Source organism: Dendrobium catenatum, unplaced genomic scaffold (genome assembly GCF_001605985.2).
Source record: "Dendrobium catenatum unplaced genomic scaffold, ASM160598v2 fragScaff_scaffold_536, whole genome shotgun sequence".
NCBI lineage: Eukaryota > Viridiplantae > Streptophyta > Magnoliopsida > Asparagales > Orchidaceae > Dendrobium > Dendrobium catenatum.
The window spans coordinates 877,361-897,220 of NW_021318998.1; positions in this window are offsets into that span (position 1 = coordinate 877,361).

The window sequence follows — 19,860 nt, forward strand, 5'->3', positions numbered from 1 at the left end:
AAAATGATTCATTAGAATTTTGGAAATCAATTTATTAAAAAAGGTACAATGATTGATAGGTCTAAAATCATTCTAAGTACTGACAGAGTTATTTTTGGGAATAAGCATAATAAAAGTAGAAGTAAAAAACATAGGGATAAAATTACCATCAAAGAAATTCAAAATAGTATAAAAAAGATCATTATTAATAATGTGTCAAGATTTTTGAAAATTTTGAGTGGCAAAACCATCAGGCCCAGCCATAGAGTCATTATTCATACCAAAAGAGTCTCTTTAACTTTCTTAAAAGAAGGAGGTTTAGAAAGAGTCTCCTTCTTCTCTTAGGATATAAGGTTAGGAAAAAAAGAATGATCAACAATCTGAGCTGGACTAAAATTCATTTTGAGGCAATTTTTAACATGTTAAACACCTAAATTAGCAATTTCCACAGTACTCTTAGTAACAAAACCATCCTCCCGTTGAATTTTATTAATACAATTTTTAGCCCTTTTCCTCTTGACCAACACATAAAAATATTTAGTGGTTTTATCACCTTCAACCAGGTGCTTATCCACAACTTTCTATTTCCGAAAAACCTCCTCGTGAGATTGTAATTTAAGAAGCACCTCTTTAGCATTTCTTAATAAAGTGAAATTAGCATCATAAGGATCAACTTGAAAACTAGACTCAATTGTATCAACTTGGTGACCCACTTCAAAATATTGGTAAAGAGATTTTTAAACACAATATGGTTCCACAAATTTACGACCTTCTTAATCCTTTTCAGCTTAAACCAAAGTCTCCTCATACCAAAACTAGAATAATCTAGATGTAATGGATATTGCAATTATTCTAGATAACATCTTAAAAAGGGTCATGAAGTAACCACGTGTTTTGAAATCTGAATTGAGGAGAAGCATTAAATTGCCTAAATTTAAGGCTAATAAGCAAAGTGGAGTTGTCAGAAAGAGTCCTGCTAAGACGCTGAACATTAATGGAGTTAAATGAGTTAAGTTAAGAATCATTAAAAAGAATACGATCCAATAGTTGCCATAAGTGACCCCTATTCCAAGTAAAGTTATCACCAAAAAACCAAAATCAATTAAATTACAATCCAAAATTATATTACTAAAATCCTCCATAGATCGATAAGAAGGGGAAGAGCATCCTATCCTCTTAGAAGAGTTAGTAATAGCATTAAATCACCACCAACAAGCCAAGGTAAATTCCAAATACTATGATAATTAATGATTTGATCGCAAAGCAATTTCTTAATGTAATGGGAAGAAGCAGTGTACACAAAAGAAAGATAATAATGAAAATTAAAAACCTCAACATTATAATGTATTACTTGAGTAAAGTCACCGATAACGTCAATTCTAACAAGATTCTTCCAAAGAACCCATATCTTATTAGCCACATTCAAAATAACATAATTAAAACCTAAAAATTGAGAGGTGCTAATCAACCTGATAGAAAAAATAAGAGGCTCAAGAAAAATAAGAATAAAACATTATGAACATGACATAAATTCTTAATATGTAATCTAGAAGAGGGACAACCAATGCCCCTCACATCCAAATAATAAAATTAAACATAAAAAATACAATTAATTAGAAGTATGCGAGTGAGTGGTCCTAGGAGATTGCAATGTGATATGTTGTTTCTTCCTTCCTCTCTTATTATGAAACTTAATGTAACTAGTATCATTATCATCTTTAGCAAAGCATTTAGCCATAATGTCCATATCCTCAATATTAGTAAAAGCATCACTATGAGAAAGTGATTTTAAGAAAAACTTTCTATCATCATTCAAACCTTCCTGCCAAAACTCCTATTATAAATCAACTCCCTTAAAGCTACAGCTAACCTCCACAATCAGTTTACTTTAATCAGCATTACTATCCACCATGTCATCTTGGCCTTCATCCTGAGCAACAACAATAGATTTATTCGAAATAAAATTAGAATAATTATTCTTAACCATTATCGCATCCATATCAATTAAATTATTATTAAGAACACATTGAATAATAATTGAAGATGGGATAATAATTTGATTAATAGCAGCTTCGGCCCTTGCTCATCTAAAGCTTGACCTTCTATATGTAAAGAAGAGGTAGAATTTACTCCTTGATTACAATTAGGGTCAAAAATAGGAATGGAAGAAGGATCCTTATGAATTAATGCACATTGTATAAATTTATCGGCATCATCATGCACATTAGTAGTACGACCAACAAACACTTCTAGAGTGTTAGTTTCTATAGAATCCTGCAAGTTAAAATCATTTCCTTCAACCAATATATTAGGAGCCACATTATTAACATCAACTGAAGGTCCATCTAATCCATGTGTATCTTTTTCGGAAACCTTATCCTTACGAAGATGAGGATACAACCTAAACCACTCATTAACCCCATGACCATGATTCTAGCATTGTGAATAGAAAATGGGAAAGGTTTCAATTTTCACCTTTTAGAAATATCCATTCAATTCAAAACCTATTCAAATCTCATTCGGATGCTTTTTGGAAATATCCAACTCTACTAAAACATGAGCCACGAAAGGTTTAGAGAAAGAGGTAATAGCTTGGTCAGTTTTTAAAGGCCTACCAAAGATTGAAGCCAAACAAAATAAAATTTGAGAATTAAAAAGGTGAAGGCGCCAATTCAAGAATGAGATCCACACAGGCACTATAGGAGATTCCTCACGTGCATCGAAATCATGAGTCCATTTATGTAATCTCATTTGACAAGCTTGTACATAAAAAGATCTCCTTAAGAAAATGTGACTGTAATCAAGATTGTTGGTGAGTTGTTTCATAATATGACATAGTTCCAACAGGACAATGTGAAAGGAATAAAAAAGCTTAAGATTCTTGAAAATTTTTTAAAAATCACGTTTAAGTTAGGTCTACAAAGAATAAACTTGCCAACTAATGTAAGATCAAATGGCACAGCAAGCTACGACACCACCAAATCATCAAATATCAGAGTAGGACAACCCTTAAAGGAAGTATGAACAAAATGTAACTTAGTAGAAGATGAAGAAGAACCCGTTAGAAAATCCTTAAAGGAGAAAGTTTTTCTATCTGGGAATGAAAACCAGGCAAGGATACAAAGGAAATTAGGGTACGAGATTTTATCAACTCAAAGTGATCATGGAGGTGAATTTGAAAATAAAAATTTTAAAGATTTTTGTAAAGAGAAAGGAATTGATCATAATATTTTAGCACTTAGACCCCTCAGCAGAATGGGATAATGGGATAATAAAAATAAAGAATAGAACATTAAATTGAAGCTGTTAGATCCATATTGGAAGAATACTCACTTCCAAAATAATTTTGGGCTGAAGCGATTAGTATAACATATTAAGTTCTAAATAGGGTGAACATTAGATCCAAATTAAATAAGACACCCTATGAACGTCTTAAGGGGTGAACACCAAATTTGTCATATTTACATAATTTTGAATGTAAGGCGTCATTTATAATAATAGCTAAAATCCTTTAGGAAAATATAATAAAAATTTTGATGAAGGAACTTTTCTTGGATATTCTAGTGTTGGAAAATCTTATAGAGTTTTTAATAAGATATCTTTGGTAGTTGAGGAGATCATACATGTTGCGTTTGAAAAATATAGTATTTTGGAAGAGCCAAAGTTCGAAGAGGATCATATTAAAAATATCTCCCAAGGAATTGAAAAGATAAATTTGGAAGAAGATGTTTGAAAAGAAGACCCTTTGCTTAAAGAATGAAAATTTTTAAAATATCACCCTAAGGAATTGATTTTAGGTGAACCTAATCAGGGAGTTAGGACTATGTATGGACTTAGCAAAGAAATGAACTATTCTGCCATTATATCGATTATTAAACCAACTAATATAAATCAAGCACTTTTGAAAGAATTTTTTATTTTGGCCAAACAAAAAGAGCTGAATCAATTTGTAAGAAATGATGTTTAGGAGTTAATTGAAAGGCCTAAAAATCAAAGTGTTGTTAAAACAAAATGGGTATTCAAAAATAAAATAAATGATTCAAGAGTTGTGATTAAAAATAAGGTATGATTTTTGGCCAAGGGGTATAATTAAATAGATGGGATTGATTTTGAAGAAACTTTTTCCCCTATAGCCAAAATTGAAGTAGTTAGGGTTTGGTTAGCCCTTGCCTATTTTAAAGGTTTTAAATTATATCAAATGGATGTTAAGAGTACCTTTTTGAATGGGGTAATATAAGATGATGTTTATGTTGAGAAACATCTAGGTTTTAAAAATTCTAAATTTTCTAATCATGTGTTTAAATTGAAAAAGGCATTTTATGGATTGAAACAAGCACTTAGTGTTTGATATGAGAGCTTAAGCACTTTTCTATTAGAGAGATCATATATGAAACAAAGTGTAAACACCACTCTCTTTTTAAAGAAGATAGGAGATGACACACTCAATTTTCAAATATATATTGATGACATCTTGTTTGGGTATGTAAATAAGAATCATTATACTGATTTTTTTAAAAATATGAGTAGTGGGTTTGAGATGAGTTTGATAAGAGATTTGAATTATTTTCTTGGTTTTAGCATAAAGCAAAATGAGGAAGGAACTTATTTTAGTCAGTCAAAGTATATTAAGAATATTCTCAAGAATTATGAAATGGATAATGCTAAACTAGTGACTACACTAATGAGTTCCTCAGTGTAGTTAGATAAGGACCATAAGGGAATTTTTTTTTATCAAAATAAATTTAGGAGAATAATTGGATCATTGCTTTACTTGACAGGTAGTAGACTAGATATAATATTCAATGTTTATTTATGTACTAGATTTTAATCTTTTTTTTTTTTGAAAAATATAAAAATTGCATTAAAATGAATGAAATAACAACCTAATACAAACTAGAAAGAAGGAACTAATGGTTCTTTGATCCAAAAAGAAAAAGAACCTTATTAAAAGCATATTTTTTTAAAATAAACTTATTATTTTTGAAATTAAACCCAATGTTTCCCATTTTAAAACCGTTGAGATGTAGGAGATACCAAAATATTAAACAATCCGAGGGTTGGTTAGTATCCCAGAGTTCCCATCCGATTAAAAAATAGGATCTAGTATCGATCCCATAAGCAATTATAATAAGTTTAAAAAACAAATAAAAAATTGAGATAAGAAAGAAGCTACAAAAGATAAATAAAAGGAAATTACAAATTATCAAAGACATATGTAAAACACCTAAGAATAATATCAAGAGGTATTTCAGATGCTTTTTCCAGCTTCTAAAGGAATCACATTTGATAGTTGTTAAAAGAATTTTGAGATATCTTTTTGGAACTCAAAACTTAGGGATTTGGTATCCTAAGCATAACTCTTCTTTTGAAATGTTTGGATATTTTGATTCAAATTTTGTAGGATATAGGGTTGATCAGAAAAATATATCTGGAACTTGCTAATTCATAAGAAACTCTTTAGTTTCTTGGTCCAATAGTAAACATAATTTAAAAGTTATATCTACTGTTGAAGCAAAATATATTGCATTAGGTAGTTGTGTGGCATAAGTTCTTTAGTTAAAATAATAATTGATTGACTTAGGATTTTCTATTGGCATAATTCAAAATTTTTGTACTAATACTAGTGTCATAGGCATTTAAAAGAATCCTATTTAACATTCCAGAACTATGCATATAGGCATAACATACCACTTCATTAGAGATTATGTAGGTGAGGGAGAGATTGAATTGCATCACGTTGCTACAAAAAATCAATTTGTAGATATTTTCACAAAATCACTATCCTTTGACATTTTAGCACCGTAAGTACCAGGTTAGATATGATTGATCTTTATGCTTAAATTAAAAATGTTGTAAACTTGATTTATTGTGAATATGTATTTATTTAGTTTTTCGATGTTTGTTTATTTCATTTATTTTTATGTTTTTAGTTTTGTGTGTAGAAACTTGTTAAATATGAATTAGGTTGTTGGACCTAAGCTTATGTCCCAATAGCTAACCAAGAGACGGCGTGAATTGGTAATTTAAAAATTTCCTCTTAAACCGATTTAAATTTAGTGAATTTTTAGAAATGATTTTTTAACCACAGATAAATACAAAAATAGAAAGAAAATAAAAAAGCAGCAAAAAATAAAAGACACATGATTTATAATGGTTCACAAGATTTATAGTGGTTCAATCAAAAATGACCTACATCTACTCCCTGAAGTCTCCCACTTCAGGTACTGCACTATTACCCTAAGTGTCTCTCCTTTTTCCCCCACAGTAAAGCGGAGAAGCCTTCACAAGAACTCTCTTCCACTACTACCCGGTGTGGCAGAGAACCATCATCCTTTTATACCCTTCAAGTGTAGGCAGAGTACTGTCATCCTTTTACATCTTCCAAGTGTAGGAAGAGAACCTTCGGCTATTCACACTCCTCGAGTGTCCATAGAGAACCTTCATCTCTTCACACTCCTCGATTGTTGGTAAAGAAACATATCTTCCTGAAAGATCATCTCACAAGAAATCTAGAAGGACAAGAGAAAAGTGTGAACTAATCACAAATTACAAACAGAGATCCTTACCTATGAGTAACCAAGTGAACCTTTCACGCTCGAGTAGTAAGAACTCTCTTTCAAACACTCTCTCTCACTCTCTCCTTCAATCTTCCTTCAGTATGCACGAAGACCAAAGTGACAAAAATATTGCATGATAGTCTTAACTGGACCTTTTAAAAGAAAGACACAAAAAACCATCCAAAAATTGCATTTTCAATTTCTGACCATTCATGATCATCCCGTACGATCCAATTTCATACGTACAAATAGTATGAAAATTATTGTATACGAACTTAATGTGAACTGGTAAGAACAGCCATAATACCTGCTCATCATCCCGTATGAACATGGTTCATCTAGTATGAATGGTTTTTCTCAAAGTTCATTGGTACAAAACATATGGATGAATATTAAGTTTCCATAATAAAGAACCTCATCCTGGGATGAACCATAATTATCGTCTAGATGAATAGTTCATTTTGACCAATCCAGAGCCTATAATCTTAGGATGAACTATAATTATCATTCGGACGAAAGCATCCAGAGAGCACCATCCTAGGATGTATGATAAATATCCTTCGAACGAATGCGTCCAGTGCCCATCATCCTGGGATGAATAAAAAACATTGTCTAGACGAATAATTCATTTTGGTGAATATAGAGCTCAACGTCCTAGGATAAACTATAATGTTCATTTGGATATGCATCCAGATAACATCATCCTGGTATGAATGATAAATATCATTTGAATGAACATGTCTAGAGCCCATCATCCTGGATGAATGAAAAACATTATCTGGACCAATAGTACTTAGAAAAATTTTTAATCCTCTCTATTTGTTATTTTGCTCATTCGTGAGTTAATTGACCAGATTGTCCCATACAAATAGGATTCGTACTGTATGATCAATTTTAAAAATTATAAATTTTAACTCTCCCCTAGTGTGTGTTTGCTAAGTTACTCAATTTACAATCACACTCTCTCAAACTCAAATAAAATGAAAAATACAGACTCCAATTTTACAAAAAATTCTAAGCAGATCTTGATTTGAAGTCTTCAACAATCTGTAGTTTGATTTTCCTAAAAAAGTTAGTAGACACAAGAGCCAAAAACAAATCATCCAAAATATGTCAGGAGAAAATAATAATAATAAACAATAATATTTGGAATCATCAAAATATACAAGTTGTAAGAATGTAAATCATGCAAAGCTAAGTAACAACTTTCTCAATAAACTTACTCTTTTTTATGATGGCAAAAAAATTATTATTTGTATAAATTTGAAAGTCCTAAATTTCACCTAAACTCCCCCTGAATAAATAAGCATGTAAGAATATCATATTTTTTAATTTTAAAGTTTTTCACACACACAAAAAATAATCAAACTGAAATGTCAAAAAAAAAACAAACAAAAACAAATAGAAAAAAACAAACAACACAAAAGAACAAAACAAAATTAAAAGTCAAACAATATTTTTCCCCCTTTTTGACAACATCAAAAAGAGAAAAAGAAATAAACCAATCCAGAAATATAAGGAGTCATATGAGAAGCCTTTAATAGTTGATCCTGAAAGAGTTGGTGATACATTTGCAATAAAAAGAAAATCTCATGAGAGAAAAAGAACGATTCATATGATTTAAGTATAGGTATAACATAGAAAATAAAAAAAATATCAAGATCATGAGTCAGTTTAGATAATAAGATAAGCAAAATTATTGCAAAGTAGATGAATGAAAATTTATATATTTCAAATTTCAATACAAAATAAAATTGGACAGAAGATTAATTTGAATTTAAAGAATAAAAGATTGAGGAAAGAACATATACTTGTGATGCTTTGTGCATCTTTCTAATATTTGTGGCACACTTTGTGCTTTTTTTTTGTGGGCTAATTTTGTGCCTCTTTTTCAATTTACGAACTATTGCGCATTCTTTTGATTTTTGTATATTTCTACATTTTCAAGTGTTTATTTAATCCTTTCAGAATCAATAATCTAAAATCTCAAATTTCTCTAAGTACAACAATATTTATATTAAACAGAGAATTGAAAATAAGAAAATATCAAAATTGTAATAATAATATTAAAATTATGTTAGTCTAACAAGAGACATGAGATTGATATCATTAACTAGATCGAGTTATAACACAACTTAAATTTTTAAAAAATTGGATTTTCTAATGAATTCAATTTTGTATTGCATTTCAAAATATAACACTTTGTTAGATGAATATTTTAAGGATAATCATATAGGCTAACAAACATTTCTGAATGACATGAAAAATACTAAAAAAAAGACAGGATAATTTTTTATTGATATCATGGTGAAAAATATTATATTGAGCATGAATAATATCAATAAATAGATTTTCATAACACATAAAACATAAAAAATGAAAACACAATACTTCACATAACATCACATAAAATATAAAAACTTAAAAGCTAACAACACATCACAAAACAACACAAAAGAACAAAACAAAATTAAAAGTCAAACAATATTTTTCCCCCTTTTTGACAACAACAAAAAGAGAAAAAAGAAACAAACCAATCCAGAAATATAAGGAGTCATATGAGAAGCCTTTAATAGTTGATCCTGAAAGAGTTGGTGATACATTTGCAATAAAAAAAAATGTCATGAGAGAAAAAGAAGGATTCATATGATTTAAGTATAAGTATAACATAGAAAATAAAAAAAAATATCAAGATCATGAGTTAGTTTAGATAATGAGATAAGCAAATTATTGCAAAGTAGATGAATGGAAATTTATATATTTCAAATTTCAATATAAAATAAAATTGGACAGAAGATTAATTTGAATTTAAAGATTAAAAGATTGAGGAAAGCACATATACTTGTGATGCTTTGTGCATCTTTCCAATATTTGTGGCACACTTTGTGCTTTTTTTTTGTGGGCTAATTGTGTGCCTTTTTTTTCAATTTACGAACTATTGTGCATTCTTTTGATTTTTGTACATTTCTACATTTTCAAGTGTTTATTTAATCTTTTCAGAATCAATAATCTAAAATCTCAAATTTCTTTAAGTACAACAATATTTATATTAAACAGAGAAATGAAACTAAGAAAATATCAAAATTGTAATAATAATATTAAAATTATGTTAGTCTAACAAGAGACATGAGATTGATATCTTTAACTAGACCGAGTTATAACACAACTTAAATTTTTGAAAAATTGGATTTTCTAATGAATTAAATTTTGTATTGCATTTCAAAATATAACACTTTGTTAGATCAATATTTTAAGGATAATCATATAGGCTAACAAACATTTCTGAATGACATGAAAAATACTAAAAATAAGACATGATAATTTTTTATTGATATTATGGTGAAAAATATTATATTGAGCATGAATAATATCAATAAATAGATTTTCATAACACATAAAACATAGAAAATGAAAACACAACACTTCACATAACATCACATAAAATATAAAAACTTAAAAGCTAACAACACATCACATCACTTATGGTAGAGAGAAACATAATAGAAATATAGTCATCACTTAGAAGGTCTCTGATCTGGAGGAGGTTGCTGGTTGTAGAAGTTAAAATAGCTACTCATCATAGCTATATTCGATCTCATAGCATCGAGTTGGCCTCGAATCCAGCCCATGTCCTACTGGTACTGCACATCCTGCTATTGTAGATGAGTTTCAATTTGATCAAGGTGGTGATTAAAATGAGTCTCAAGACAATCAAACCTGTAAACCATGTCTTGAACGTTTGGTTCACGAGTAGGCGCAGGTACAGGTGCTCTATCCTCCCCCTTAGTGTCAGCACCTTCATTGTGTTTTACAAAGATAGCTCAGAATGAACCATCATTTTAATGCAAAGGCTCTTTAAGATAAGACACATTAGGATGAACTAATTCATACTTATTATCAAGAATAAAAGCCACAAGGTGTCCTAGAGCAATGTTCTTCTTTCTCTTATGAGATATATGGCCAATTTTAGAAAGCCCATAAAGATAGTTAAGAATGAGTTGGGCTTGGTCAATGGGTTGACCAGTAAGAATCAAATAAGTGATAGTGGAAAGAAGAGGAGTGATATTAATTCTATCACCAGTTTTGGAATGACGGAAGTTCTAAGAACATGTTGGATGATTCTAGCATCTTAATGTAGAGTGTTTAGTTTGGGTAAATGACATTCTTGTCTAATCCCTCTAATTACCCATTTAATCTCACTCCAATCAAAAGTTGTAGAAGAAGTTGAAGTGTGGGCTTGTATTCCTTCTGTCCTTAAGTTTAAGAAAGCTCCCAAATCCTCCTTGGTTATCTCACTATTCTTTCCTAAAACATAGGATCTAATCCTATCTTGATCAGAGTTAAAGCTTATGTTCACTAGGAAATAATGAAATGTAGATATATTGAAGGATTTAATCAGAGTAAGGATAATCTCAAATTGAGCAGAAGCAAAAAGTGGTAGTATATGATAGACTGTATTATCCTGAATCAAAACTCTGGAAGGGGTCATTTTCGCAGATACAAACCTAGGGAAAGTTTCTACTTTTTCCTTGGAAAGAAATTTTTTGTTGGCATTCCTAGGTCCCTTGGTGAGCTAGCCTAGCCCTCTTGCTTGAACTAGCAATTAGAAAGGATAAAAAAGGAATAGAAGATTGAAAAGGCTTTTGAGGTGAATGAAGAAATTTGGTTCTGAACCTTTCTAATTTAAAGGAAAAATGACCATTCATATGGACAAAAATTGGTTCGTCCTGTACGATACTTTGTTCGTACGTACGAATGAAAATTTTATATATACGACTGCATGAGTTAGAAATAAAATGACTTTTCATAATCATACAAGTTACGAGGCATCCTTTTATATAGACTTTTAGACCAGACGATCGTACAGACGAACATGTGTTTGTCCAAGATGATCAATTATTTAAGATCATTTTTATGACGGTTTAAATTATTCCCCACTTAGAGTGACATGTGGTTTGTATGTATGAACTTATGGTTTGTACGTAGGATCAAAAATTAAAACTATCCTTATTCGTAAAACCATCTAGAAGCTTATATATGATTAAATACACATCATTCAAATAATCATTACGATCGTACAGATGAACTGTATTGATAATTGAAAAACTGTATACAAATCATTCAGCACAACAATCAATCACACCAAGCCTTGTTCTTAATGTATTAAAAGTATCAAAGGCAAATAGTTTAATAAAAATGTATGCTATTTGATTATTTAGTTCAAACATGATTGAGTTCAATTTCTCCTTTTGATACATGATCCCTTATGAAATGATGTATGATGTTTATATGTTTGGTTCTAGAATATTGAATAGTATTTTTAGAAATACAAATGGCACTATTATTATCATAATAAATTGGAATAGTATTTATTATTAATCCTAAATCAATCAACTATTATTTCAACCAAAGTACTTGTGCCATACAACTTCCTAAGGCAATATATTCAGCTTCAGTAGTAGATAGGACTATGGAATTCTATTTTCTACTCTATTAAAAAACTAAAGAATTTCTAATAAATTGACATGTTCAAGAAGTACTGTTGAGTCTAGTGAATAGGTTGTTAGACCTAAGTTAATGTCCCAAGGCTACCAAGAGGGGGGGTGAATTGGTAGTTTTAAAACTTAACCCTCTTTTAAATTTTAGTTGAACCGAAATTAAACTTTTAATGAAATTTTTATAGAAAAGTTTTCAACCAAAATTTTTAAAAAAAAAAAGAATTCACACTCTCCTAGTGTCGGCAGAGAACCGAATCTCCTTGACAGATCTTCTCACTAGAAATCTAGAAGGAAGAAAGAAAAAGAGTGATGTAATCTCAAATCACAAGTTGGAAATCTTACCTTTGAATCACCAAGCGAAGCCTTTACGCTCCAGTGGTAGAAATCCTTCTTTGAATGCTCACTCTCACTCTCTCCTTTGCTCTTCTTCCAACATGCACGAAGTTCAATGAGCAAAAAGATTGGGTGGCAGTCAAATTTGAACTATTTATACAAAAGACAAGAAAAACTGCCCAAAACTGCAAGTTTTCAATTCTGTACGCAGTGGATCATCCCATACGATCGTGGATCATCCTGGACGATTTTACTTAAATTGTCGGAAAATGAACCTTATGTATATTGGTATGAGTTATGTTCGTACACCCTAATCGTCCCATATGAACAAAGTTCATCCGGTACGAAACGGTTATTTCATAGGTCGATTTCCCAAAAATACTTCAGGATGTAACCAACTGACGTAAGTCGGTTCAGTTCATCCTGGGACGAACGGGTTTCGTCCTGGGACGATTTTAAATAGTGAGTTTCCTCCAGGGACAAAAATTTATTTCATTCTGTATGATCTCATACAGAGAGTTTCGTCCAGGGACGAATATTTATTTCATTATGTATAATCTCATACAGTGAGTTTTGTCCAGGTACAAAAAATTATTTCGTCCTGTACGATCTCATACAGAGAGTTTCGTCAAGGTACAAAAATTTATTTCATCCTGTACGATCTCATACAGAGAGTTTCATCCAGGTACGAACCTTATTTTTCATCTTGACGAACAGTGCAAGTGAGAATCCCGAGAAGTTCGTCCCGGGACGAATATTAAATTCATCCTAGACGATTATTACTTAGAAAAATTTTCTCCCCGCCTGTTCGATCCATTGCTCTTCTTAGGGGTAATTGACATGATCGTCCCGTACGAACTATGTTCGTCCCTTACGATCAGTTTACATAAATTGTTCCCCAAGTGTGTATTATGTGATTTTTCACTAAATTACAATCACTCCCTCTCATTTCAAAACTTATGAATATTTGTTGAATTTGATTACAAGTCTTCATATCTTGGAGTTGATTTTCCTGAAATGTTAGTACACACTAGTGCAAAAACAAATCTTCCAAAAAATGTTAGGAGATAACAACATATAGAATAATAATATTTGGAATCATCAAAACTATACAAGTTGCAAGAATGTAAAACATGCAAATAGCAACTTTTCTAACAAGTACTCTTTCTATCAACCCTATAACCTGCAAAGTCAAAATCTGAATATTCAATTATTTCAAATGAAGAGCTAAACTTAGGATGCCAAATCCCTAAGTTTTGAGTTCCCTAGAGATATCTCAAAATCCTTTTCATTGCTGTCAAATGTGATTCTTTTGAATTTGATTAGAATCTGGCATATAAAAAAATACTAAACATGATATCAGGTAGGCTAGCTATCAAGTAAAGTAAGGATCCAATTATTCCCCTAAATTTCTTTTGATTAATAGATTTTCTCTTAGGATCCTTCTCCAACTGAACTAAGGAACTCATAGGTGTACTAACAGGTTTAGCATTATTCATTTCATACTTTTTGATGTTGTCCTTAACATATTTTGACTGACTAAGAAATATATCCTCCTCAATTTTCTTATTACTAAAGCCTAGAAAGTAACTCAAATCTCCCATTAGACACATCTCAAATTCACTACTCATTATTTTAGGAAAATCATCACAAAGATTTTTATTTGTAGATCCAAAGATGATATCATCAACATAAATTTGTACAATGAGTATATCTACTCCAAATTATTTTAGAAAGAGAGTTGTGTCGACACTTCCTTTTTTAAAAGATCTTTCAAGTAGGAAGGTGCTCAACCCCTCATACCAAGCCCTAGGTACCTATTTCAATCCGTATAATGCCTTTTTCAATTTGAAAATATGATTTGGGTGTTTAGAAGTTTCAAAGCCGAGGTTGTTCCACATAAACATCCTCTTGAAACACTCCATTTAAAAAGGCACTTTTAACATTTATTTGATATAATTTAAATCTTCTAAAACATGCAAAGGCTAATAAAACCCTAATTGCTTAAAGTCTAGCTATATGGGAAAAAGTCTCCTCAAAATTAGTTCCTTCAATCTGATTATACCGCTTATCCACCAATCTAGCCTTATTTCTAATGACTACTCCTGAGTCATTCATTTTGTTCTTTAATACCTACTTAGTTCCAACTACACTTTGATCCTTTGGCATTGCAATAAATTCCCAAGCTTCATTTCTTAAAAACAGATTTAGTTTTTTTTTCCATAGCCAATATCTAAAATTCATCCGAAAGTGCTTGATCAATATTTGTGGGTTCTATCATTGAAATAAAGGCTGAATGATTGACTTCTTTGTTCAATTCATGCCTAGTCCTAACACCCTCATTAGGTTCACCTATAATCAATTTCTTTGGATGACTTTTAGAAAATCTCAAATCTCTAGGCATCGAGTTTTCTACCTCCAAATTTTCATCCAAATTTATTTTCTCAATCTTTTGGGAGTCAATCTCTATCTCATCCTCTTCAACAATCGACTTTTCAAAAATTCCAGATTCATCAAATACAAAATGTGTAGTCTCCTCAATTATAAAGTTCTTTTATTGAACACTCTATAAGATTTTCCAACACTTAAGTATCCTATAAAAATTCCTTCATCTAATTTTGGATCAATTTTTTTTAAGGTAGATTTTCCATTGTTATGGATGAACACCTTACATCCAAAAACATATAAATATGATAAATTAGGTTTTCTCCCCATAAGTAACTCATACAGTATTTTATTCAAGTTTGATCCTATATTCATCCTATTCAGAACATAACATGCTGTGATAACCGCCTCAGCCAAAAATTATTTAGAAAGTGAATATTCTGCCAATACGGCTTCTATTAATGTTCTATTTTTTCTTTTGACTATCCCATTCTGCTGAGGGGTTCTAGATGCAAAAAAATTATAATCAAACCCTTTCTCCTTACAAAAAACCTCAAAATTTTTATTTTCAAATTCTCCTCCATGATTACTTTAAATTATCAAAATCTCGCATCCTAGTTTCCTTTGAATCCAAGTTAAAAAATTTCTAAATTCATCAAATGATTTACTCTTATGATATAGAAATCTAACCTTTGTCAATCTCAAGAAATCATCCACAATTACAAATCTGTATACCTTCCCTTCCAGACTTATATTTCTAACTAGTCCAAAAAGATCCATATGTAAAATCTCTAATGGTTTACTGGTTCTAAGATCCTTAATGGACTGAAAAGAAGACTTCATTTGTTTTCCTAATTGACATGAATCGCAAATGTGATCCTTAGTAAAGTCTAGTTTTGGTATACCTCTCACTAAGTTCTTTTGGGTAGTTATCCTAAGATTTTTCATGCTAGAGTGACAAAGTCTCCTATGCCAAAGCCATGACTCATCAGAAATAGTTTTTAAACAAAAAGAAGTAGGAGTTTTGATACAAATCAAGTCTAGCATATACACATTATTTACCCATATATCATGCAAAACATCATTACCATTTAGGCTTAATATGGAACTAGTAAGGAAAAATTTAATACAGTATCCTTTATCACATAGCTGGCTAATACTTAATAAATTATGCTTTAAGCATTGTACAAGTATTACATTCTCAATAAAAAAGTTTTTAAGATTTTCAATCATACCTGATCGAACCCCCTTCCTTGTGGTGTTATCTTCAAGTGTAACCCTACCTCCATTCTTAGATTCTAGCGATATAAATTATACAGTATCTTTAGTCATATGCTTTGAGTACAGCTATCCAGGTACCATATGCTCTCATGAGACCTTATGTGAGAGCGATCCTGCAAAATCATCAAACATTAGACTTGGGAATCCAAACAAGTTTGGGTTCACCTTTTTACAAATTATAAACAGATGCATGTATGTTATATCTAGGTTTATTTATCTTAGGCTTCCACACCAAATAAGTTTTTCTATTCAATGTACAGGTATGTGCTATATGTCCAAACAATCCACAATTAAAGCATTTGACACCTAGAAATGGGTTTCTTAATCTTCTATAATTATTCTGTCTATTCATGGATTATATAAATTTTGGATACAAAATAGGATTTATGAAATCTTAAAGTTTTGGAGGTATCTTATTATCCTTGAGAGCTTTTATCTTCAGTTTGTGAAAGGTATTCATATCTTTTAATATACAATTTATACAAAAATTTAGATAATTTTTGTTCGATGAATCATCCTTAAAATATTTAAATTCTTTTTCAAGTTTTGCATAAGATGATTTTAAATTTTCATGGTTCTTATTTAAATCATAAAACTCATTAAGTAATTTTATGTGGTTGTTATCAATTAAAGAATGATCTTTCCTAAGGGTCTCTTATTCTCTTTGTAATTCTTGTAACTCTAAGTTCAGAATAGCATGCATTTTCTTTAATTTCTTATATGCAACATGTATGTGTTCAAAGACTTCTAAAAGTTCATTATAAGTCAATCACATATCTCTTCGTGATCTGACTGATTAAGATTATCGGCCATTAAGCATAGATTGGTTACTTCCTCTTCCTTTTTAATCTTTGATAAGTCTGAAGCTAAGTCCGCCAAAAATGTTCTTTGGAATTTCTTCTTTCCCTTCTTCACCTGCAGGTTTCTCCTCTACCATCTCCTTGCTATGAGTTGCTTTAAATTTTAGGCAGTCTGACTTAATGTGTCCAGGTTTCCTACACTCATTGAAAATAACATCATTTGAAACCTTAACATTCCTATTGAATTTACCTCGATTTCATTTTTGGCGTCTCTTTTGCTTCCTCTTGAAAAGCTTCTAAACTGCCTAGTCATTAGTGCGATGTTATCTTCATCCTCAGGTTATGATAGATCACTCTCAAGCTCCTCCACTTTCAGTGTTATATTCTTCTCCCTTTGTGGTTCACCTACATCAATCTTTCTTTGACTCACTCTTTTCTCATAAGTAATTAGTGATCCGAGAAGATTGTCAATAGAGTAAATATTTAAATCTTTAGACTCTATAATTGCAGTTATTTTAGCATCATATGTAGTAGGAAAATAATGAAGTATCTTATTAACCATTTCAGCATTTATTAATTTCCTACCCAATACATGTAAAGAGGTGACTATTTATGTGAATCTTGTATACATGTCAGAAATGGATTCATTAGGTTTCATGCAAAATAATTTATAGTCATGTAATAAAATATTAAGTCTGGATTATTTAACTTTATTAGTCCCTTCATATATTATACAAAGTCTATTTCATATATTTTTTCCAATCTTACAAGTGGAAACATGCATGTAATCTTCTGACTTAATAGCACAAAAGAAACTATTTAAACTTTTAGCATTTAGTTGTGCTAAGTCGCATTCTTCTACAGTTCAATCCATAAAGGGTGTTTCTACTCTAATGCCATCAACTAATCTAATTGGTTTTGTATACCCTTCCTGAATTAGGATCCACATATGATAATCTAGTGACTGTAAAAATGTTGACATGCGTATTTTTCAAAAATCAAAAGGAATATTATCAAATAAGGGAGGTCTAGTTATGGAGTAACCTTCAGGTGTGTTTCGGTTTTTAAATGTAGCCATGGTCGTTAATCAAAAAATAGTTTAAACTTTTAGTTTTGAAACTAAGCTCTGATACCACTTGATATAACTTGTTAAATATGAATTAGATTGTTAGACCTAAGCTTATGTTTCAATGGCTAACCAAGAGGGGGGTGAATTGGTAATTTAAAAATTTCCTCTTAAATCGATTTAAATTTAGTGAATTTTAGAAATGATTTTTTAACCACGGATAAATACAAAAATAAAAAAAAATACAAAAGCAACATAAAATAAAAGACACAATATTTATAGTAGTTTGGTCAAATACAACTACGTCCACTTCCTGAAGTCTCCCACTTCAGGTATTGCACTATTACCATAAGTGTCTCTCCTTTTTCCCCCACAACAAAGTGGAGAAGCCTTCACAAGAACTCTCTTCCACCACTACCCGGTGTGACAGAGAACCGTCATCTTTTTACACCCTCCGAGTGTAGGCAGAGTACTGCCATCCTTTTACACCCTTCAAGTGTAGGCAGAGAACCTTCAGCTGTTCACACTCCTTGAGTGTCGACAGAGAACCTTCAGCTCTTCACACTCCTCAAGTGTCGGCAGAGAACCGGATCTTCTTGAAAGATCTTCTCATAAGAAATCTAGAAGGGCAAGAGAAAAGAGTGAAGTAATCACAAATTGCAAATAGAGATCCTTACCTTTGAGTAACCAAGTGAACCCTTCATGCTCCAGAAGTAAGAACACTCTTTCAAATACTCTCTCTCACTCTCTCCTTCAATCTTCCTTCAGTATGCATGAAGACCAAAGTGACAAAAATATTGCATGACAGTCTTAAGTGGACCTTTTATAAAAAAGACACAAAAAACCATCCAAAAACTACATTTTTCAATTTCTGACCATTCATGACCGTCCCGTACGATCCAATTTTGTATGTAGGAATAGTGTAAAAAATGTTATATACAAACTTAATGTAAACTGGTATTAACAGCCTCCGTACTCACTCATCATCCCGTATGAACATGGTTCGTCTAGTATGAATGGTTTTTCTTAATGTTTATTGGTACAAAAAAGAAGGATGAATAATAAGTTTCTAGAACATAGAACCTCGTCCGGGGATAAACTATAATTATCGTCTGGATGAATAGTTTATTTTGACCAATCCAGAGCCCATTGTCCTGGGACGAACGATAATTATCGTCCGAACGAATGTATCCAGAGAGCACCATCCTGGGATATATGTTAAATATCATTCGAATGAATGCGTCCAGATTCCATCAACTTGGGTCGAATAAAAAATATCGCCTCGATGAATAGTTAATATTTGTGAACACAGAGCTCATCATCCAGGGATGAACTATAATTTTTATCTGGACGAACGCATCCAAAAAACATCATCCTAAAAAAATGATAAATATCATTTGAGCGAACACATCTAGAGCCCATCATCCTGGGATGAACAAAAAATATTGTCTGGTCAAATAGTACTTAGAAATAATTTTAAACCTCTTTGTTCGTTCTTTTGCTCGTTCGGGAGTTAACTGACCAGATCATCCCGTACAAACATTGTTCATAATGTATGATCAATTTTAAAAATTATGAATTTTAACTCTCCCCTAGTGTGTGTGTGTGTGTGTGTGTGTGCTAAGTTACTCAATTTACAATCACACTCTCTCAAACTCAATTAAAATGAAAAATACAGACTCCAATTTTACAAAATATTCTAAGCGGATCTTGATTTGAAGTTTTCAACAATCTGGAGTATAATTTCACTGAAAAGTTAGTACACACAAGAGACAAAAACAAATCTTCCATAATATGTTAGGAGAAAATAATAATAATAAACAATAATATTTGGAATCATCAAAACATATAAGTTGCAAGAATGTAAATCATGCAAAGCTAAATAGAAACTTTCTCAACAATGTGTTTTTTTTTTTTTTACTAGAAGCATGTCATTGGATTTAAGGTGATTGGTTTTGAGA